The sequence below is a fragment of the Ambystoma mexicanum genome, chromosome 7q (assembly GCF_040938575.1).
Source record: "Ambystoma mexicanum isolate Mex_15411 chromosome 7q, UKY_AmexF1_1, whole genome shotgun sequence".
Classification (NCBI taxonomy): Eukaryota; Metazoa; Chordata; class Amphibia; order Caudata; family Ambystomatidae; genus Ambystoma; species Ambystoma mexicanum.
This window is the reverse complement of record NC_090941.1, coordinates 784,940,439-784,963,730: the sequence shown is the minus strand read 5'-3', so window position 1 is coordinate 784,963,730 and position 23,292 is coordinate 784,940,439.

The window sequence follows — 23,292 nt, the reverse complement described above, 5'->3', positions numbered from 1 at the left end:
AAGCATTATTATTGGGTGAAGAACAAAAGTGCAATATAATTTGTAAACCTGTTGATTATGACCATATAAACCACATAAAAAATCTGGAACTGGTTTCTGGAATGTGTATTTTTGGATGCCATGAGAAATGTGACTTTTAAAGGGTTTGTTCACAATTTAGCTGCTCTGAAAACAATAGAATTTTGACATTGGATCTTGAATGAATTTTAGACTTAATTATTGAAAATCAGTTACTGACTTCACTCAACCCTGCCGTATCCCTTAGCTATGGCCTGCTGTGTTCCATAAAAACAACAGAGACAAGCTATCAGGGTTGATTATTAAGATAACTCTGGAAGGCTTTAGGGATCCATTGGAACATTCCAGAGGGAAGTTTACATCAGGCATATTTTGTGCGAGAGCTTTGGGGTGCTGATTCACCAGCGCAGGCTATGACTCCTTGCCACCAAGACCTTGGTTAAAGTGGACTTCTGAAACGTGTTTCTTTTGTTTCTTTAGCAATACAAACCAGTTTACATTCATAGCCACACTTAAATAGCTCTTATTTAAACTGCAGAACAAAATGTAATATGCCATTAGTTCTGAAAACAATATTGAAAACAGAGTTCATCATGTCCTCTTCTTGGTCAACCAACAATATGCCATCCTCTGTAATAACCCTTAAGGGAATGATGGTATAGAATAACTGCATTATCAGATGGCGATTAATCAACGGATGCACTTCATCCCTCTTGATCCAACTGACCTTTAGAACCATACAGTTTCCCGACCATTACTTGGCGACCATTGTCCATCACTCCATCTATTCTTTTTGAATTATTTCCAATTCTGTAATCGTAGGTGGTTTTTGCGTCTCTATTTTTTTCAGGTATAATCTAATGTCCTCCTTTCTTTCCTCACATCTATTCACCACTCTACCCACACAGATGGGTTCTGGAACTTCCTCTATCAACTCTATGTCCAGCGAAATATTTTTTTCAGCAATCAAGTTGACTGGCTAAATAGGGTCAGATACTTTGCCCGTTCCCCAGAGACCACCCCTTCACAGATCTCTGGATTATTGTCTTTAACTCACAGTTCCACCTCCGCTGGAGGGCACCTCTACCACCTCATAGTAACCATCAGCATTCTTCACCAGGGTCCACTTTTCAGAATTGAATACACAACACTGCTTTTTTTCTGCATATCTCTTGTTGGTGTACATGTGAGCTTGGTGGTAAGGGCTCTTCATTTTCTTTTTTCTTTTTTCCAGCCCAACACCTTACATTTCCACATGTCCTTCTTGCTCATGTTCAAAATGGTGGTTATCAGATAGATCCTTTATCTCTATTGCCTCCGGCAATATATCATCTACAACCACCCTGTCAGCCAATTTACTTGTACACCCTTTTATACCCACAAACAACAAGGTTAGTTCTTCCAGCAACACAGTGTGACTATCCACTTTGTTTTCTAGCAGTGCACATTTCTCTCTTAATTCTATGCAAGTACTACTTTGCTTATTTCTCTGCGTGTAAAGTATTTTAAAAGCACTTAAGTGTTTTGCTGGTGTGGCTAGTAAAAGCTCTATATTGTCACATTTCACCTTGCCTATAGAAGTTGTTCCAAGGCCAGATATTGGGTGGTGGATGACTCACTCTCCCAGTCAATGGTCAGAGAGTCATTCGCATTATATGCTGACCAGTCCCAGAGTCTCTCTGTTGTCCTCATTTGGGGCCCTATGCCAGCTAGAGATGCATTCAGCATCTTCCCTCGATATTAAAGGTCTCTCCCGAGTATGGGACTGCCAATCAGTGCTCCTGTCTACCGTTAGCTCATGTTGTGCAGCACTCAGGACCTTATTGTGTGGTCGAGCTGGTTGAGATTAAATCACCTAGGTCGAAGAGAATGTCAGGTTCTTTCACTGTGTCTAACATCGTGATCACCTTAATTAGTTGAGCCACTTGAACCTCCTCACCCCGTTGGGGGGATTCATTTGCTAACCTGTCTGTCAGGGCCAGCACTCTTTCCAAACTTTCAGTATGTTTAAAACCAACACATGATAATGATGTGGAAAAGGGCTAATGAAACGTTATGTCTGGAAGACCTCTGTTCCCCCTATGCTGTGAAGAAATGTGTAATTTTATTCAACGGTGCCCCAACTCTTGTAGATTGTGCTTTAATTATTTTTGGGAACACATACGAAGATCGCATAGCAGATAATTACTGTCTTTCAATGAGCACTGAACAGTTTCCTGAACCTCCAAATGTCCTTCTAACAAGCCCACTCCTTGACAACTCCCGTAGAGCCATCAGATCCTTCCATTGTATTTTCTTTCTTTTTTCTTTTCCTCCCCTTTTCTTTTCTTCCCGTCTCTCAAGCACACACCTTTGCACTTTGCACTTTCGTCCCTCTTTCCTTACTTTTTTCTTTTTCCAAACTGATGTGGTTCCGGAACACCAAGTCATCAGGGTGCTACCTGCCCGTGGTAGCCGTTTTTATCAGCTATATGGCTCTATCACGAGTCGGGCCTTATCCCTTAAATGCGGTGGCAATGCTACTACTGTTGCATTTAATGGTTGGCCCAATCACGAATTTGGCCCTGCCAGGATGCATTTACCCCCAGCTGTAAACTGGAGGTGAATGCCATGTCAGAGAGGGCTTTTTTGGCACTATTAGCGGTGCAACAATATGAGATGGCGCTAATAGCGCCCCCAGCCCCATTGGGCCCGCTGGACCCAGTTGGGAATGGGGATTTACCGCCTTACCAATACTCATGATCCAGCATTAATAGCGCTGGACCAAGTAGCAGTAATGATATTTGCATTGCCAGTATTCTGGCGCAATTACCACCGGGGATACCGCCAACCTCGTGACGAGGCCATAGGCCCTTAAGGTCATTATGGGCAAGATATATCTGGATGTATCTACAGCAGCCTAACAGTTCATTGAATCAACCACACCAGATATGTTTCTTCTGCTAATGGTATTAGTGAGTGGCTAAAAGGCACCACAGCCCATAGTCACCGCTCCACCAAACTTAAAGGCCTTCGATGTCTAATGATGTCTAATGATTAAGTTACACACGTATACAGGAGAACCTATATCACTTCAAGAAAAGAAGCAACTCAAAAACACCACAGCCCACAGTCACCGCTTAAAAAACAAAAAAAAACCACAGGAGAAAGAAACAAAATAAAACTAAAATTAAATCCCAACGAGAGGTCTCGGTCGCAGCCAAAACACCTGAGAGATTAGTACTCGACAGTCTCAGGGCTACCTTCAAAGTAACACCACCCAGTTGGCTCCTGTGTGTTAGCAAAATGATCATCACAAAAGCACTAGGGCCCGCTGTCACCGCTCCTGCAGTCAAATCCTCGTCAAAAGGCGTGTGTAAACCTCCGCTGGGCAATTCCTATGAACAGTCTAGTTTTGGTCAAAGAGGCTCTAAAAGGCACTTCTGGAGTTGAATAAAGTACTCAAATGGTAATTTGGCAGGATTTAATATCTGAATCTTTAATAGCAGAGCTCAAGGATCGACTCACCAGCTGCAGCCCCCTCCGTACTCAGCACTCCAAACACCCAAACACCAAAACACTTCTCTTCCAGACTTCACGCCCATGCTTGTGCGGGCTGGAAGTAATATAGAGGGCTCCAGGAATTAAAGAGCTAGCAGCTGCCTGTCCACATTAGCTACTCTAGAGTGACAATGGTCCAATCACACCAGATGCATGGTATTGGCCAATTTGACCAAATATTTTTGAACATATGGCCCATTTGATAGAATTTAGGTGTAAGAAATGATCGCACAACCAAAAATTAGGTCAAATGGGCCATACAGTTGCAATATAGCGAACAAGGGGAACAGGGTTTGCAGGGGTGTCCATGGCTTTAAGGAGAGCTGCATTTCGTCCCCATAACACTGAAAGTAAGGAGAGAAGGTGGGGATCAAGTGGGCCAGGGGGGCAAGGTATTTGTTGAAGAACCACAGCAAGAGGATAGAGCCCTGAGGGATGCCACAGGTGGAGAGTGTGGTGGAGGAGAGGAAAGGGCCCAGTTGGACCTGTGAAGGTCCGTCAGTAAGGAATGTGGTCAAACAGTCCAGTGCCAGGTCCATGATGCCAAGTGTATTACAGAGCCGATTCATAAGGGTGGCATGATTGTCCACATCAAAGGCAGAGGAAAGATCAAAAAGGATGCAAACAGAAGGAGAGCTGGAGTCAAGATTTGAGAGCAAGTCAACAGGTATTCAGGAGAGTAGTTTCCATGCCTCTGGTTGCTCTGAAGCCAGACTGTTGGTCATGGAGACAGCCAACAGATTCAGTGTGTTGGATCAGTTAGGAGATGACTAACTTATCCAAGAGTTTGCCCAGGAAGGGGATAATGAAGATAGAGTGGTAGATAGCTGGGCAGGAAGGGCCGGCAGAAGGCTTTTTTTCAAACTTTTTTTTATTTAAGTATCATACAGTTAAACAAGTAACTTTTGACACAGCATCCGAGATAAAAAGATCAAATCATCATCTTCCATAGAAAACAATATAGCATAGGCACATTAAGGCTGCTAAAATTTGGAAAATCCCATGTACCTCTCTCCAGAATTTAGCAAGAAATACAATCAATCTCTCATGGGAGCCAGACATAAAGAGGCCCCATAGCACTGGAGATGGTATTCAAGGTTCCAGTCCTGACGCCCTAAGTGCCCTGCCACGCAAGACAGCCAGTGCTTCACAGTTTGTCAGGAGAACTGCCTCCACCACATCATTAATGCAGAGCCGGAAACATCTGCCCCCCCGCCCTCCTAGGAGTATCAGACCATCGCCGGACAATTTCAAGAGTACTTAATACATTGAATTTAAGACAGAGATAGTCCCACACAAAGGAATTCCCAAAACAATTGCTGCTGTAGGAGGGCCCCAGTTGTCGTTCAAGAATGTATGGAAAGAAACTGGCAAGGATTGGATTTGGCAGCCAGAGAGACAACCATTTGTCGCGTTTAAGGGAGACCAGTTTCCCTCTCATTGCATTTTTAAATTGGGTTACACTTAACGTCAGCATGCTCTCCCAGTTCCTCCCAACCCACTGGTAGAATATGCTCAACATTCTGTCCAATATTAACAGGGTAATTCATAGAATTTTGCAGAAAAGTGTCGCAAGCGGCTGGCGCAGAGTGTCCGCGTGCGATTGTCTGCGCCAGGCACGTGCGCTAAAACCGATTTCCTCGCACAGCGTATTCATGGATTTTAGGCTCCCAAACCAGCCATGGCGCAGAGAATCGCAGCGACCCTGCAGCAGCGCCAGTAAGGCCCCCAAGAACGCCCTTGCGCAATGAAAAGCCATCAAAATCGCTAAATCATCGCAAAGGGCTGCGCTAACCCTGGACCAGTTCACCGGGCTGGCAAACAGCAAACGCCAAGCGGGGAACGTGTATTTCAGGGGTGCGCGGGAAGTTCCACACGCGATTGTCCCAGTGCGAGCAGGGTACGTGTATTCCATGGGTGCGCGGGAAGTTCCACACGCGATTTCAGCAGGGTACGTGTATTTCAGGGGTGCGCGGGAAGTTCCACACGCGAATGGGCCAGTGCGAGCAGGGTACGTGTATTCCATGGGTGCGCGGGAAGTTCCACACGCGATTTCATAAGGGTACGTGTATTTCAGGGATGCGCGGGAAGTTCCACACGCGATTGTCCCAGTGCGAGCAGGGTACGTGTATTTCAGGGGTGCGCGGGAAGTTCCACACACGATTGGCCCCGTGCAAGCAGGGTAAGTGTATTTCAGGGGTGCGCGGGAAGTTCCACACGCGATTGGCCCCGTGCAAGCAGGGTACGTGTATTTCAGGGGTGCGCGGGAAGTTCCACACGCGATTTCAGCAGGGTATGTGTATTCCAGGGGTGCGCGGGAAGTTCCACACGCGATTTCAGCAGGGTACGTGTATTCCAGGGGTGCGCAGGAAGTTCCACACGCAATTTCAGCAGGGTACGTGTATTTCAGGGGTGCGCGGGAAGTTCCACACGCGATTTCAGCAGGGTATGTGTATTTCAGGGGTTCTGGGGAGTACTACACGTGAATTGGCCGTGTGGGTCCTCCCAGGTGTACGCTCCACAACCTCCAGGCAGCCCACACCATGGGGGACTACCCTGCACCCCTGCTCATGTCCCGCAGGCAGCCCATCCACCATGGGCATGCCCCCCAGCCAACCCACATGTCACCTTGCACTACTGATCAACAATGCATGTCTCCCACCACCCCCACCCCCCAGCAGTGCAGGGGCACCCTCCACCAGGCCCCCACCCATGTCTCCCACCCACCCCCACCCCCCAGCCACCATGGGCAGCCCCCACCAGGCCCCCACTCATGTCTCCCACCACCCCCACCCCCCAACCACCATGGGCAGCCTCCACCAGGCCTCCACTCATGTCTAAACCCCCAGGCACCATGGGCAGCCCCCACCAGGCCCCCACTCATGTCTCCCACCCCCCCACCCCCAGCATCCAGGGGCAGCCTCCACCAGGCCCCCACTCATGTCCCCCTGCACCTCCACCCCCCAGCAGTGCAGGGGCAGCACCACCAGGCCCCCACTCATGTCCCCCTGCACCCCCACCCCCCAGCCACCATGGGCACCCTCCACCAGGCCCCCACTCATGTCTCCCACCACCCCCACCCCCCAGCAGTGCAGGGGCACCCTCTACCAGGCCCCCACCCATGTCTCCCACCCACCCCCAACCCCCAGCCACCATGTGCAGCCCCCACCAGGCCCCCACTCATGTCTCCCACCCACCCCCACCCCCCAGCCACCATGGGCACCCTCCACCAGGCCCCCACTCATGTCTCCCACCACCCCCACCCCCCAGCAGTGCAGGGGCAGCTTCCACCAGGCCCCCACTCATGTCGCCCACCCACCCCCACCCCCCAGCAGTGCAGGGGCAGCCTCCACCAGGCCCCCACTCATGTCTCCCACCACCCCCACCCCCCAGCAGTGCAGGGGCACCCTCTACCAGGCCCCCACTCATGTCTCCGACCCACCCCCCAGCAGTGCAGGGGCAGCCTCCACCAGGCCCCCACTCATGTCTCCCACCACCCCACCCCCCAGCAGTGCAGGGGCACCCTCCACCAGGCCCCCACTCATGTCTCCCACCCACCCCCACCGCCCAGCCACCATGGGCACCCTCCACCAGGCCCCCACTCATGTCTCCCACGGTCCCCACCCCCCAGCATCCAGGGGCAGCCTCCACCAGGCCCCCACTCATGTCTCCCACCCACCCCCAGCCACCATGGGCACCCTCCACCAGGCCCCCACTCATATCTCCCACCACCCCCACCCCCCAGCAGTGCAGGGGCACCCTCCACCAGGCCCCCACTCATGTCTCCCACCACCCCCAACCCCCAGCCACCATGGGCAGCCCCCACCAGGCCCCCACTCACGTCTCCCACCCCCCACCCCCCAGCAGTGCAGGGGCAGCACCACCAGGCCCCCACTCATGTCTCCCACCCACCCCCACCCCCCAGCCACCATGGGCAGCCCCCGCCAGGCCCCCACTCATGTCTCCCACCACCCCCCCACCCCCCAGCATCCAGGGGCAGCCTCCACCAGGCCCCAACTCATGTCTCCCACCCACCCTCACCCCCCAGCCACCATGGGCACCCTCCACCAGGCCCCCACTCATGTCTCCCACAACCCCCACCCCCCAGCAGTGCAGGGCCACCCTCCACCAGGCCCCCACTCATGTCTCCCACCACCCCCACCCCCCAGCAGTGCAGGGGCACCCTCCACCAGGCCCCCACCCATGTCTCCCACCCACCCCCACCCCCCAGCCACCATGGGCAGCCCCCACCAGGCCCCCACTCAGGTCTCCCACCCACCCCCACCCCCCAGCCACCAGGCCCCCACTCATGTCTCCCACCACCCCCACCCCCCAGCAGTGCAGGGGCACCCTCCACCAGGCCCCCACGCATGTCTCCCACCACCCCCACCCCCCAGCAGTGCAAGGGCACCCTCCACCAGGCCCCCACCCATGTCTCCCACCCACCCCCACCTCCCAGCCAGCATGGGCAAGCCCCCACCAGTTCCTCACAATCCCCAATCATGTGCGTTATGGTCAGCCTCTACAGCCAAAAAGCCCTACCAAGTAACCCATTCACCCACATGGAAATGGAAATTACATGTTACACCCCCAATGTTCATAAAGCTAATGAACCCATGTCCGTCACACACAATGGTTGCAATTGAATGGGAAAACACCCAACATGACATGCATGAAACCAATGAGATGATACCACACAGTGAAGTATGAAAACAAAAATGTATTTTAAAAAAAAGAATGCAAAAGAAATGAAACAAACTACAATGGGAATGAAAAATAGATAAGCTGCATGTCCGTTTAAAAAAATAAAACCACCAAATCCTAATCCAAAAAAATGTAGTCCAAAGTCAAATGAAAAATAAAATCAATCACATGAAGAACTATGTACAAAACATCCAAGGGTCCATGAGCTCAACTGAACAAAGGAAACCTACAAAATCCTAACTAAAATGCAACTATATACAAAAAGTGGAGCAGTGTCCGTCGACTCCAAATCATAAGAACAAACAAAGGAAACCTAAAACTAAAGAACTATATACAAAGGCGGCGGGCAAGTCCAGCGGCCCACTCCGTGGTGTTCCGGGCCAGGGCATCATCGAACTCCTGTTCGATGTCCCGGAGGCGGTCCTGTTCCATGGCCCCGAGGGTCCGCAGGGACGACGCCGTGTCCTCCTCCAACCCCCTGCGGATTGCCTCGAGGCACTCGGCCCGCCTCAGGGCCCTCCGCATGGAGTTCTCCGCCCTGACCATTGTGAGCCGCGCCTCTTCCGCCCGCCGCCGCTCCGCACCTATGGCGTGGCCCAACCGCTGCCACACGGAAGACACTCTCTGTCCTGTGTCCTCCTGCCCTCCGGCCGATGCCTGCCCCTCCGATGTCGAAGGCCCCGAGCCTTCATGGCTCCCACCATGTTGCTGCTGCTGCTCTGCCTCTGCCCGTGCACTGCCTCCTGCTGCCTGCACATCCTCCGCCGGCTGGGGTGCAGTCGTAGATGTGGCCAACCCTGCTGGACGTCCGACTCCCGACTGTGGCAGGGATGCCTCCTCCACCAGCCTGGCCGCACCGTCAGAGGCAGCTCCACAGGGCACCCAGGTGACTGATGGGTGGGAAGATGGTACAGAGGACGACTGGCGCGTAGGGGGTCCAGTTGAGGAGGGGGTCGGAGCAAGCCCCATCAGACGGAGGAATCCGGCCTGGGTGACCTGTCCCAGCAGGCTGACGTGGTCAACGAGCCATTCGAGATGACGTGCAGTCGCTCCATGAAAAGACTGCAGGTCACCTCGCATGGCCCGTTGACGCAACGCCACACCAGCCAGGACAGGCTCAACCCGGACCTGGATGGCCATGTCCGCAGGCAGAGGAAGGCCAGTTGACGTCAGCTCATCCCCTGCCTGAAAACGGGTCTGGACGTAGGCATCCCTGCTGGTGCAAGATGATGCAGGGACAGGATCGGGGACAGGATTGCACACAGGCACCTCCGCGGCGGCCTGTGTTGCCTCCTGTCCCTGGTCCTGCACTGCACCACTAGCACCAGTGGGATCCCCACCTCCAGACCCCGTCTCTGGTGCTTGCACGGCCTCCTCCTCCACCAAACCCCCCACCAACCTGGATGACTCCGTGCCATCTTCCCCTGTTGGGCCCTGTGGGGTCTCAGCTGCCCCTTCTGCTGCCGAGGAGTCCAACTCCAACCTCCGCCTCTTGGACCTCCCCCCGGCAGCTGCGGCCTGGGACGCGGCACCAGACTCCTCACTCCCCGACGAGATGACAACACGGGAGGGGAGCCGGGCCTTGCGTCTCCGGCTGGCGGTGGGATCCCCGCCGCTGTGCTCCACAGCACCTTCTCCGCCCTCTTCATCAGTTGACGCTGCAGACAGGGAGAAACAAAACACAGGCATCAGGGCACTGTACAATGGACACATACACACATGACAGTTGCACATGAGTGGCATTGGCAAACCTCAGACATGTCATCACAATCCCCAACACACATGTCATTACAATTCGCACACATGAGCCATACCACAGCCATATCGCAACTGCCACCACCATCCCTACACATACAACTGCATGATCAGCCAAAGGGGAGCCAGACATCACATGCAACACAGGAAGTGCACCACACATGTACACACACCACCACACTTGCATGCATGTGTACACCTCTGCCAAGTGTCACAGTGCTCAGACGGGCATCCATGTCACATCTGCCAATCAGGCTTCCACATACCGCTGTCACATGCATCCATGTTGCATCACTGTTGCACCCTTGTCAAATACACACACATGCACATGTACACAGTGCTCATACATGCAGCCGAAAACAACATACATGCGTGACATCACGGACATGTCTACTTACATACACATTCATCCAAACATGTATGCACACACAACTGCATTTGGCATGCAAGCCTACACACACAAGCACCATCCATGTCTCACACATTACAGCCCTTGCATGTGTCAGCCCCATGGCCCTGTACACCCCCACCCATACTCGACCCCATACAAACAGATGTGCAACCTGCACACTACCGAATAATCACCACACGCACTGCTCACAATCAGGATGCATGTACACTCACCGCTCGACTTCAGACGGGTCTGCTTCTCTAGGACCTGGACGTGGAGCACTGGGGATATGCGTTCCAGGACCCTCATCTGTTCTTCCGACAAGTGGCCCCGGCACCCCTTGGCATCCGCTGCCTTCAAGAGGCGCCGGGCCTTGTTCAGGTTCCTGGACCTGAAGTCCTCCCAGCGCTTCCTGACATGTTGTAAGTCCCGGACTGCCACCCCCTCCGCGTTGATGGCAGTCACGATGTCAGTCCAGATCCGAGTCCGTCCTTCCTTGTCGGCGTGGGAACTTCCAAAGAGGGCATCATACTGCCCCAGGACTTGCTCCACCAGGACACCAACTTCGGTGGCACTGAAGCTGGTGCCCCTCTGCCTCTCTGGCCGGGGGTTGTCTGTGGTCACAGATGGTGTTTGCCCCGACATGACAACCCCAGAGGCAGGAGTGGGTGGGCAACTGGGTCCTGGGGCTGTGCTGTGGAGCGATGGAATCCCAGTCGGGAGTCTTCAGTTCCAGCAGGGGTGGTCACAGCAACAGCACCCCTGGCTGATGTGCAGGCAGCAAATGGCAGTGCACGTGGGCAGCAGGCAGTCAGGCAGCAGCAGATGGCAGGTGGGAGCGTGCTCGGGGCTCTGGGGGGCAGTAGTTCGGCCTTCTGGGCAGGAGCGTGGTCTTCCGTGTGCTTACGCGTGGCCAGCTTGATACGGAGTGATTTGGCACGTGAAAATCCTGCACGTCAGCGTGAAAATCAAGGAAAGACCCTTAGCGCGTAAGCGCGTCAGCACGCATACGCGATTCTATTGGACCAAAGGCACTCAGCGCGTAAGCGCGTCAGCACGCATACGCGATTCTATTGGACCAAAGGCCCTCAGCGCGTAAGCGCGTCTGTGGCGTGACCCGCACGGGTGTTTCCCACACAGCACGTGATGAGAGAGCACACGTGGAAAGACTGCACGTCAGAGTGTCATCGCATGTAATTGGACAGCACGTCAGAGTGTCATCGCGTGTAATTGGACAGCACGTCACAGTGTCATCGCATGTAATTGGACAGCACGTCAGAGTGTCATCGCGTGTAATTGGACAGCACGTCAGAGTGTCATCGCGTGTAATTGGACAAAAGTGCGCGTACACGTGATTGGCCTATGTACGTGTATATCAGGGGTGCGCGGGCATTTACACACGCAAGTACGTCAGCACACCTGTATCCCGGGGTGCGCGGGAATTTCCACACGCTATTGGACTGGGTACTGGATTTCAGGGGTGCGCGGGTCACACGCTTGCCTACAACACGCGCAATGCATAAATTTGCACGCTAACAAAATAACAAGCTCAGACCCAGGATGAACATACCGTTCCTAGCAGCAGTGGGCGTGGGCTACCAAAGGAGGAGGAGGAGGATAGTCAGGGCCAGAATATTCACACCCAGAACCAGCCTTTTCGGGATGCCTGATGACCAGGTGTATGGGAGGTACAGGTTTCCACCACACATAATACTGGACCTGGTGAGTGAGTGGGAAGATGACCTCACATCACCCACCCTGTGCTCCCAAGCACTCAGCCCCCTGGAGAAGGTCCTCAATGTACTGCACTTCTTAGCCACTGGATCATTTCAGCGGACAAGTGCCATAGTGGGTGGGGTATCACAGGCCACCCAGTCACGCTGCCTACACCAGGTCTTGAACATCATCACTGCACGCCCATCAGTCCGCAGGCACATATACCTGCCCAGAACACCTGCAGAAAGGCATGCTGCCGCCCTGGATTTTTACGGTGTGGCACGATTCCCCAAAGTGCTAGGTGCCATCGACTGCACCCATGTGGCCCTACGTCCCCCCAGGGCATCAGAGCACATCTATAGGAACCGCAAGCACTGGCATTCCATCAACGTGCAGGTAGTATGTAATGCCAAGGGAATCATCACCTCAGTATATGCCAACTATCCCGGGTCCACCCACGACAGCTTCATTTACCGAATGTCCACCCTAAGCCGGGACCTAGAAGCTGGGCGGCATGGCGATACATGGCTGCTTGGTGAGTATGAATGCCACTGCACATGCATGCATGTCAGATACTGAGCAAGGTCACAACCCCACCAATGATACCAATCACCACCTCCACAGGGGACAGTGCCTACCCTCTCAGCCCCCACATGATGACGCCAATTCGGAACCCCACCACGCCACCCCAGGTAAGATATAACACAGCCCACATTACAACCCGGGGCATAGTGGAGCGCACATTCGGAGTGCTAAAGTCACGCTTTCGCTCCCTTGACCGTTCTGGCGGGCAGCTGTTGTACGCTCCCCCAGTAGTGTGCAGGTTCATAGTGGCAGCATGTGTCCTGCACAACGTTGCAACACGCCGGGGCCTGGCCGTGGACATGGTGGTGGCCCCACATCCCCAACCACATGCACAGCCGCTGCGCATGGGAGGGGAAAGGGCACGGGGGGAGGCAGCCCGTACACAGCTAGTGGCTAATTACTTCACATAGTAATCACACCCCTGTGGAGTGCACACTGCCCTGGCACATTCCATCTGACAATCAATGATGACTCAACCTGACACTGATCCTGAATGTCTGGAGAATCAACCGTGAAAACCATATCAGCCTGAGATTGTTCATCTGGAAGTGTTACAATGTGTGCATCCCTACCCACACAGACACCACCAATGCAGTTTTGGGAAGAAACACATCCAAGCAGCTAAAATGAATACCCACTTGCAAAATGCAACAAGAGGACAGTGCCATGTCAGCCAACCCATCCCCAGCACCGCCACACGACACACCGTGCCATGTCATGCCATTTGCAGGTAAACAAAGTAATCCCCACAACATGACACTAGTGTCACAATGTACAGTGTCCCTAATTTAAACTTGCAACACCTGAAATGCTCACAGTAATGCAGGACCAACAACAAACTTGAGCAGGTACTACCATTAACATGACATCACAAATGTAATAAATTAGTAGTCTCACCACCTGGAAAGGCCTGCACTCCCACCACTACCAACTGTGCAGTGTTGGCGCAATGTAGAGTAGTAGGTGCACTGCTGCCAACATGGACCCCATCTCCAAACTAGAGGGCCTTGTGTAGACATGAGGAAGGGACCTGCAAATTGGGAGGTAGACACAGATGATGAGTTACACATCAATGCAACATGCAGTGTACAACACAACAGCAATATGCACTAGGAATGTATACACAGTATTGACTAGACTACCCACACATGTAGTGGGAGTCCAATGTCACCATGTACGTCAATGTCACTTGGGCACACCCTTTGCAAGCCCATGGAAACGGGAAGCAGGAGGGGTGTGTGTGACTCAAACCCAAGCATCTGAACCAAATACATGACAAGCCTGCATGTGCCCAGCCACAATGCAGCGTATGCCCACACGAACCACGGAAGGCAACACATTGTCCCAAAAAAATTGGGAAAAAGAAATTTAAAAATAAAAATAAAAATAAAAATAAAAATAAAAATAAAAATAAAAATCAAAAATCAAAATCAAAATAAAAATAAAAAATGGCCATTGATGGGCCCGGGGGGGTTTGGGAGGCCACCCAGGAGGTCCGAGGACAGGGTGCACACCAAAACCCACCTGTGTGGATCCTGGGAAAAAAAAACACCTCCATGGGCTCATGGCCCACACGGCTACCCTATTGTGGGAGTATCACTGCTGTCGCTATTATCACCCTGTGCAGCTGCATCCGGAGGTGGTTGCACTATGGGAGGCAGCCCACGCAAGGCCCTAATCTGCTCCTCCATGGCTGCAAGCATGCGGGTGTGGTAGGTCTGGTTCTGGAGGATGAGTGTGCGGAGGTCCCCATGCAACAACTCACGGGATGCCCGGACCTCCGCCCTCGTTGCCTGCATCTCAGCTGAGAGCGTACGGGTGAGACGCTCCAGCTGCTGTTCTGTCCTTTGGTGTGTTGAAGCCTCAAGCTCAACAAGAGTCATCCTGAGGTGAAGGAGCTCCTGCCTCAGGGCTTCCCTGTGGCCCTGGGACTCTATGGAGATGGCCATCTGCAGAGTCGCCAGTGCCGCCCGCCTGTCCCTGTTGGACGCCAACATGTCCTCCCTGTGTGACTGGCAGATGGAGTCGGTTACCTGCTGTAGTCGCTCCATCAGCCTTTCAGGGGGGACAATGGAAGTGGCCACCCTATCCATGGCCTGAGCCATCATCTCGGATGATGCTGCCTGTTGGGTTGCCATACCGTAAATGGATTGCTCCCATGCGGTATTGCCAGGTGGCGTACGGCCACCACGTCGGCGGGCACCACACCTGTCTGGGGCAAGGCGAAGTGCGCCTTGCTGTGCCGGCACTGCCTGAGGCTGCAGGACTGCATTCCCCCTCTGATCTGCTGGCCCAGGAACAGGATCAGATGTCGCGGAGTGTGACCCTGCATCCGTAACCACCAGAGGCGTAGCTGCCAACACTGACATCCCCATTGAGGGTTCTGACCCTGGTGCAGGTGGGTGGGACAGAACAGAATCCCTCCCTGGAACACTCACCTGCGACGGCACGTAGGTCTCATCATCCGAATCAACACCTGAGTACAGCTCGGGGGAGGTGCAGCCAGAGACACCCCTTGAGAGCACGACCTGCAGCACTTGTGGGTTCTCACCCACCACCACACCACGTCCCTCACTGGTGGTTGGTCAGCAGTGGCATCACACATTGGCCTGTGATTGGCAGGTGAAACACACATGCCATCACACAGATGGCATGTACCATTGCTATTGAGTGAAGATGGAGAGGAGGGCAGCACCTATTCATTCAGTCCAGTTCTCGCATGTAATAGCTTTTCTAATTCAAACAGGTCAGATTTTTCACCTGGAGCTGCCAGTCCAAAATGGTCCAATTGCACAGGGACATGTGTGAACAAATGATATCCAGGTAACAAAGTCACTCCACTTTACCAGAGCCATGTCAGACATGTGACTAGAGGACTGCGAAATGCCTAGTAAAAGTGGTGGAATGCAAACAATCTGCCTGAATGAACAGTGAAAAATAAGCAACATTGTTGTGGCAAGGTGACACTTCAAGGGCAACTGGCGTGCAGTTGGGCTAGATGTCTACTGTTGGCAGAAGGGATACTGCTATGGCCTAATGCAGCTGCGCAGGATGTATTGCATGAAGCACATGGCTGACCCATACGACTCAGGCGCACACATTCTCACCTGGCACACAAACAGAAGCCCTCACACACACACCATGCACATGGATGACACACACATGCATGTGCACTCACCGGACAATGCCTCGTAATCAGGCAGATCTCCCACGCCTTGGATCTGTTCCTCCGTGACGTAGGCCCCAGCGACTGACTCATGTGGAGTGAGTTCCATGTCTACTACTGGAGACCCACCTCCAGTCACTAGAGTTGCGGCATGACTTGAGGCCAGCTTACTCTTTGCCCTGCGCTTTAGGTCATTCCAGCGCTTATAGCAATCAGTGGCTGTGCGCCTCACGATTCCAAGGGCACTTATGATGTCCGCAACGGTCTGCCAGTGTGCCTGGTGTTGTGCAGGTGTGGTCTTGGATCCTGCAACAATGACCATTTCGTTATCATGTGCGGACACATACTCGACAAGTGCATTCAGTTCGTCATCCGTGAAGCTGGGCTTCCTGGACGGGCCGGACTGTGTAGCCAAGTCTGGGGCATCAGCCTGTGCCGGACGAGCACTCTTCCTCTTCCGCTTGGAAGGTGGAGGTGATCCTGAGTGTCCTGCGCCACTCTGGACACTATGGGCAGGAGCCCTGATGGACTCTGTATCACACTCTGGGATTGCACACTCAGCATGGGAGTTGCTGCAGGCATTGGCTCAAGTGTAATGGTGTCAGGGGGAATGTCAGCAGGATGGACTAGGACCGACACTGTGCTGGCTGGGTGTGTGAGAGCTGGGGTGGATGGAGCCGCAGCTGCCCCTGCAGCCTCTCCGCCCTGCCTACTTGGGGCAGCAGATGACCTTGCTGCCCCAGATGCACGTGGCATGATGACATCAACGTGCACCAGCGCACGTGTCATAGGCCTGCTGACCTGGAAGTCAGCCATGGAGTCAGCCAGGTCTGGTGCCACAATGGGCTGGTCCAACAAAGGCTGAGCATGGATGGTGTCAGCCACATCAGCCTCAACGGGAGGGGGGGATTATGGGTGCCCTTGACTGGTCCTCCACACATGGGGGGACAGGCACAACCTGCAAGTAACGACCACGTCCCCTACCGGATCCACCACGGCCACCACTTGTGGCTCTTCCACCTTTGCCACCCTTACGGAATCCTCGCCTCCCAGCCATGGCACTGATGTTAATGTGCGTATGGGAGTGGCTGTAAACTATTGTCCTGGGCAATTGGGGGTCAAAGGGGTTGGGTACCAGATGGTAATTGTACCCTAGTGCTCTAGCAAGGCTGAATGTAACCCCTGGGGAAAGATGACGGGTCACGCTACGCACAGGAGCCCCAAAAAAGGGAGATGACGTGCACGCAACCCCTCCTAGACCACGTGTGCAGAAAGAAAAACCTGCACTACACTGTGGCACCCAGTAACACAAGAATGAACGTATGCGTGTCACACGCAGCCTAGAATGACCTCTGAAGGGGTAGGCTATACACGGGGCAAGCACAGATGTTAGATACGTGCGTGACTCACCGTTTGCCAGGTAAAAGAGCGTGAAAAAGGAGCGCGTTTGGTTGGCAACACCCCCGCCAAAAGAAGATTTGTACGCTGTCTGAGGAGACAGGACAACAGTAGAAGGGAACACTGTTTGAGGGAACAGGCCCAGGTAAACCAGTAAAAGAGAAAAAAGAGAAAAAGCTGTCAGAGGTAACAGGGAATACGAACTTGAAACGCCGTGAAGTAAATCGCGTGTGAAACGACAAGAAGTACAGAATTCACCCACTCGCTCTCCACGAAAAGCACGTACAAGGAAATGGTGTTCTACACGTACCTTTTATACAGGCCCACACGTCCAGTGTCACTTACGCGGCGTGTACGCGCTAGGGCCATTTCCACCAATTACACGCTTTGTCACTTCTGCGTGTAGGGCCATTTCCACCAATTACACGCTTTGTCACTTCTGCGTGTAGGGCCATTTCCACCAATTACACGCTTTGCCACTGCCGCGTGTAGGGCCATTTCCACCAATTACACGCTTTGTCACTTCTGCGTGTAGGCCCATTCCCACCAATTACACGCTTTGACACTCGGACGTGTCTTTCATTTTTTTCACACGCAACATTTTCAAACGTGTGCCCAATTCAACGTGCACGTGACTTCATAGACGCGCATACGCTGCCGACGCGTTTACGCGCTGAGTGCCTTTGGTCCAATAGAATCGCGTATGCGTGCTGACGCGCTTACGCGCTAAGGGCCTTTCCTCGATTTTCACGCTGACGTGCAGGATTTTCACGTGCCAAATCACTCCGTATCAAGCTGGCCACGCGTAAGCACACGGAAGACCATGCTCCTGCCCAGAAGGCCGAACTACTGCCCCCCAGAGCCCCGAGCACGCTCCCACCTGCCATCTGCTGCTGCCTGACTGCCTGCTGCCCACGTGCACTGCCATTTGCTGCCTGCACATCAGCCAGGGGTGCTGTTGCTGTGACCACCCCTGCTGGAACTGAAGACTCCCGACTGGGATTCCATCGCTCCACAGCCCAGCCCCAGGACGCAGTTGCCCACCCACTCCTGCCTCTGGGGTTGTCATGTCGGGGCAAACACCATCTGTGACCACTGACAACCCCCGGCCAGAGAGGCAGAGGGGCACCAGCTTCAGTGCCACCGAAGTTGGTGTCCTGGTGGAGCAAGTCCTGGGGCAGTATGATGCCCTCTTTGGAAGTTCCCGCGCCGACAAGGAAGGACGGACTCGGATCTGGACTGACATCGTGACTGCCATCAACGCGGAGGGGGTGGCAGTCCGGGACTTACAACATGTCAGGAAGCGCTGGGAGGACTTCAGGTCCAGGACCCTGAACAAGGCCCGGCGCCTCTTGAAGGCAGCGGATGCCAAGGGGCGCCGGGGCCACTTGTCGGAAGAACAGATGAGGGTCCTGGAACGCATATCCCCAGCGCTCCACGTCCAGGTCCTAGAGAAGCAGACCCGTCTGGAGTCGAGCGGTGAGTGTACATGCATCCTGATTGTGAGCAGTGCGTGTGGTGATTATTCGGTAGTGTGCAGGTTGCACATCTGTTTGTATGGGGTCGAGTATGGGTGGGGGTGTACAGGGCTGTGGGGCTGACACATGCGAGGGCTGTAATGTGTGAGACATGGATGGTGCTTGTGTGTGTAGGCTTGCATGCCAAATGCAGTTGTGTGTGCACACATGTTTGGATGAATGTGTATGTAAGTAGACATGTCCGTGATGTCACGCATGTATGTTGTTTTCGGCTGCATGTATGAGCACTGTGTACATGTGCATGTGTGTGTATTTGACAAATGTGCAACAGTGATGCAACATGGATGCATGTGACAGCGGTATGTGGAAGCCTGATTGGCAGATGTGACATGGATGCCCCTCTGAACACTGCGACACTTGGCAGAGGTGTACACATGCATGCAAGTGTGGTGGTGTGTGTACATGTGTGGTGCACTTCCTGTGTTGCATGTGATGTCTGGCTCCCCTTTAGCTGCTCATGCAGTTGTATGTGTAGGGGTGGTGGTGGCAGTTGCGATATGGCTGTGGTATGGCTCATGTGTGCGAGTTGTAATGACATGTGTGTTGGGGATTGTGATGACATGTCTGAGGTTTGCCAATGCCACTCATGTGCAACTGTCATGTGTGTATGTGTCCATTGTACAGTGCCCTGATGCCTGTGTTTTGTTTCTCCCTGTCTGCAGCGTCAACTGATGAAGAGGGCGGAGAAGGTGCTGTGGAGCACAGCGGCGGGGATCCCACTGCCAGCCGGAGACGCAAGGCCCGGCTCCCCTCCTGTGTTGTCATCTCGTCGGGGAGTGAGGAGTCCGGTGCCGCGTCCCAGGCCGCAGCTGCCGGGGGGAGGTCCAAGAGGCGGAGGTTGGAGTTGGACTCCTCGGCAGCAGAAGGGGCAGCTGGGACCCCACAGGGCCCAACAGGGGAAGATGGCACGGAGTCATCCAGGTTGGTGGGGGGTTTGGTGGAGGAGGAGGCCGTGCAAGCACCAGAGACGGGGTCTGGAGGTGGGGATCCCACTGGTGCTAGTGGTGCAGTGCAGGACCAGGGACAGGAGGCAGCACAGGCCACCGCGGAGGTGCCTGTGTGCAATCCTGTCCCCGATCCTGTCCTTGCATCATCTTGCACCAGCAGGGATGCCTACGTCCAGACCCGTTTTCAGGCAGGGGATGAGCTGACGTCAACTGGCCTTCCTCTGCCTGCGGACGTGGCCATCCAGGTCCGGGTTGAGCCTGTCCTGGCTGGTGTGCCGTTGCGTCAACGGGCCATGCGAGGTGACCTGCAGTCTTTTCATGGAGAGACTGCACGTCATCTCGAATGGCTCGTTGACCACGTCAGCCTGCTGGGACAGGTCACCCAGGCCGGATTCCTCCGTCTGATGGGGCTTGCTCCGACCCCCTCCTCAACTGGACCCCCTACGCGCCAGTCGTCCTCTGTGCCATCTTCCCACCCATCAGTCACCTGGGTGCCCTGTGGAGCTGCCTCTGACGGTGCGGCCAGGCTGGTGGAGGAGGCATCCCTGCCACAGTCGGGAGTCGGACGTCCAGCAGGGGTGGCCACATCTACGACTGCACCCCAGCCGGCGGAGGATGTGCAGGCAGCAGGAGGCAGTGCACAGGCAGAGGCAGAGCAGCAGCAGCAACATGGTGGGAGCCATGAAGGCTCGGGGCCTTCGACATCGGAGGGGCAGGCATCGGCCGGAGGGCAGGAGGACCCAGGACAGAGAGTGTCTTCCGTGTGGCAGCGGTTGGGCCACGCCATAGGTGTGGAGCGGCGGCGGGCGGAAGAGGCGCGGCTCACAATGGTCAGGGCGGAGAACTCCATGCGGAGGGCCCTGAGGCGGGCCGAGTGCCTCGAGGCAATCCGCAGGGGGTTGGAGGAGGACACGGCGTCGTCCCTGCGGACCCTCGGGGCCATGGAATAGGACCGCCTCCGGGACATCGAACAGGAGTTCGATGATGCCCTGGCCCGGAACACCACGGAGTGGGCCGCTGGACTTGCCCGCCGCCTTTGTATATAGTTGTTTAGTTTTAGGTTTCCTTTGTTTTGTTCTTATGATTTGGAGTCGACGGACACTGCTCCACTTTTTGTATATAGTTGCATTTTAGTTAGGGTTTTTTGTAGGTTTCCTTTGTTCAGTTGGGCTCATGGACCCTTGGATGTTTTGTACATAGTTCTTCATGTGATTGATTTTATTTTTCATTTGACTTTGGACTACATTTTTATTGGATTAGGATTTGGTGGTTTTATTTTTTTACACAGACATGCAGCTTATCTTTTTTTCATTCCCATTGTAGTTTTGTTTTCATACTTCACTGTGTGGTATCATCTCATTGGTTTCATGCATGTCATGTTGGGTGTTTTCCCATTCAATTGCAACCATTGTGTGTGACGGACATGGGTTCATTTGCTTTATGAACATTGGGGGTGTAACATGTAATTTCCTTTTCCATGTGGGTGAATGGGTTACTTGGTTGGGCTTTTTGGCTGTGGAGGCTGACCATGAGGCACATGATTGGGGATTGTGAGGACCTGGTGGAGGCTGCCCCTGGTGGCTGGGGGGTGGGGGCGGTGGGAGACATGAGTGGGGGCCTGGTGGAGGGTGCCCCTGCACTGCTGGGGGGTGGGGGTGGTGGGAGACATGAGTGGGGGCCTGGTGGAGGGTGCCCCTGCACTGCTGGGGGTGGGGGTGGTGGGAGACATGAGTGGGGGCCTGGTGGAGGGTGCCCTGCACTGCTGGGGGTGGGGGTGGTGGGAGACATGAGTGGGGGCCTGGTGGAGGGTGCCCCTGCACTGCTGGGGGGTGGGGGTGGTGGGAGACATGAGTGGGGGCCTGGTGGAGGGTGCCCCTGCACTGCTGGGAGGTGGGGGTGGTGGGAGACATGAGTGGGGGCCTGGTGGAGGGTGCCCCTGCTGGCTGGGGGGTGGCGGTGGTGGGAGACATGAGTGGGGGCCTGGTGGAGGGTGCCCCTGCACTGCTGGGGGGTGGGGGTGGTGGGAGACATGAGTGGGGGCCTGGTGGAGGGTGCCCCTGCACTGCTGGGGGGTGGGGGTGGTGGGAGACATGAGTGGGGGCCTGGTGGAGGGTGCCCTGCACTGCTGGGGGGTGGGGGTGGTGGGAGACATGAGTGGGGGCCTGGTGGAGGGTGCCCCTGCACTGCTGGGGGGTGGGGGTGGTGGGAGACATGAGTGGGGGCCTGGTGGAGGGTGCCCCTGCACTGCTGGGGGGTGGGGGTGGTGGGAGACATGAGTGGGGGCCTGGTGGAGGGTGCCCCTGCTGGCTGGGGGGTGGGGGTGGTGGGAGACATGAGTGGGGTCCTGGTGGAGGGTGCCCCTGCACTGCTGGGGGGTGGGGGTGGTGGGAGACATGAGTGGGGGCCTGGTGGAGGGTGCCCCTGCACTGCTGGGGGGTGGGGGTGGTGGGAGACATGAGTGGGGGCCTGGTGGAGGGTGCCCCTGCACTGCTGGGGGGTGGGGGTGGTGGGAGACATGAGTGGGGGCCTGGTGGAGGCTGCCCCTGGTGGCTGGCCGGTGGGGGTGGTGATAGGGGACATGGGTGGGGGCCTGGTGGAGGGTGCCCCTGCACTGCTGGGGGGTGGGGGTGATAGGGGACATGGGTGGTGGCCTGGTGGAGGCTGCCCCTGGTGGCTGGGGGGTGGGGGTGGTGGGAGACATGAGTGGTGGCCTGGTGGAGGCTGCCCCTGCTGGCTGGGGGGTGGGGGTGGTGGGAGACATGAGTGGGGGACTGGTGGAGGGTGCCCCTGCACTGCTGGGGGGTGGGGGTGGTGGGAGACATGAGTGGGGGCCTGGTGGAGGGTGCCCCTGCACTGCTGGTCGTGGTGGTGGTGGGAGACATGAGTGGGGGCCTGGTGGAGGCTGCCCCTGGGGGTGGGGGGTGGGGGTGGTGGGAGACATGAGTGGGGGCCTGGTGGAGGGTGCCCCTGCACTGCTGGGGGGTGGTGGTGATAGGGGACATGGGTGGTGGCCTGGTGGAGGCTGCCCTTGGTGGCTGGGGGGTGGGGGTGGTGGGAGACATGAGTGGTGGCCTGGTGGAGGCTGCCCCTGCTGGCTGGGGGGTGGGGGTGGTGGGAGACATAAGTGGGGGCCTGGTGGAGGCTGCCCCTGCACTGCTGGGGGGGGTGGTGATAGGGGACATGGGTGGGGGACTGGTGGAGGGTGCCGCTGCACTGCTGGGGGGTGGGGGTGGTGGGAGACATGAGTGGGGGCCTGGTGGAGGGTGCCCCTGCTGGCTGGGGGGTGGGGGTGGTGGGAGACATGAGTGGGGGCCTGGTGGAGGGTGCCCCTGCACTGCTGGGTGGTGGGGGTGGTGGGAGACATGAGTGGGGGCCTGTTGGAGGGTGCCCCTGCACTGCTGGGGGGTGGGGGTGGTGGGAGACATGAGTGGGGGCCTGGTGGAGGGTGCCCCTGCACTGCTGGGGGGTGGGGGTGGTGGGAGACATGAGTGGGGGCCTGGTGGAGGGTGCCCCTGCTGGCTGGGGGGTGGGGGT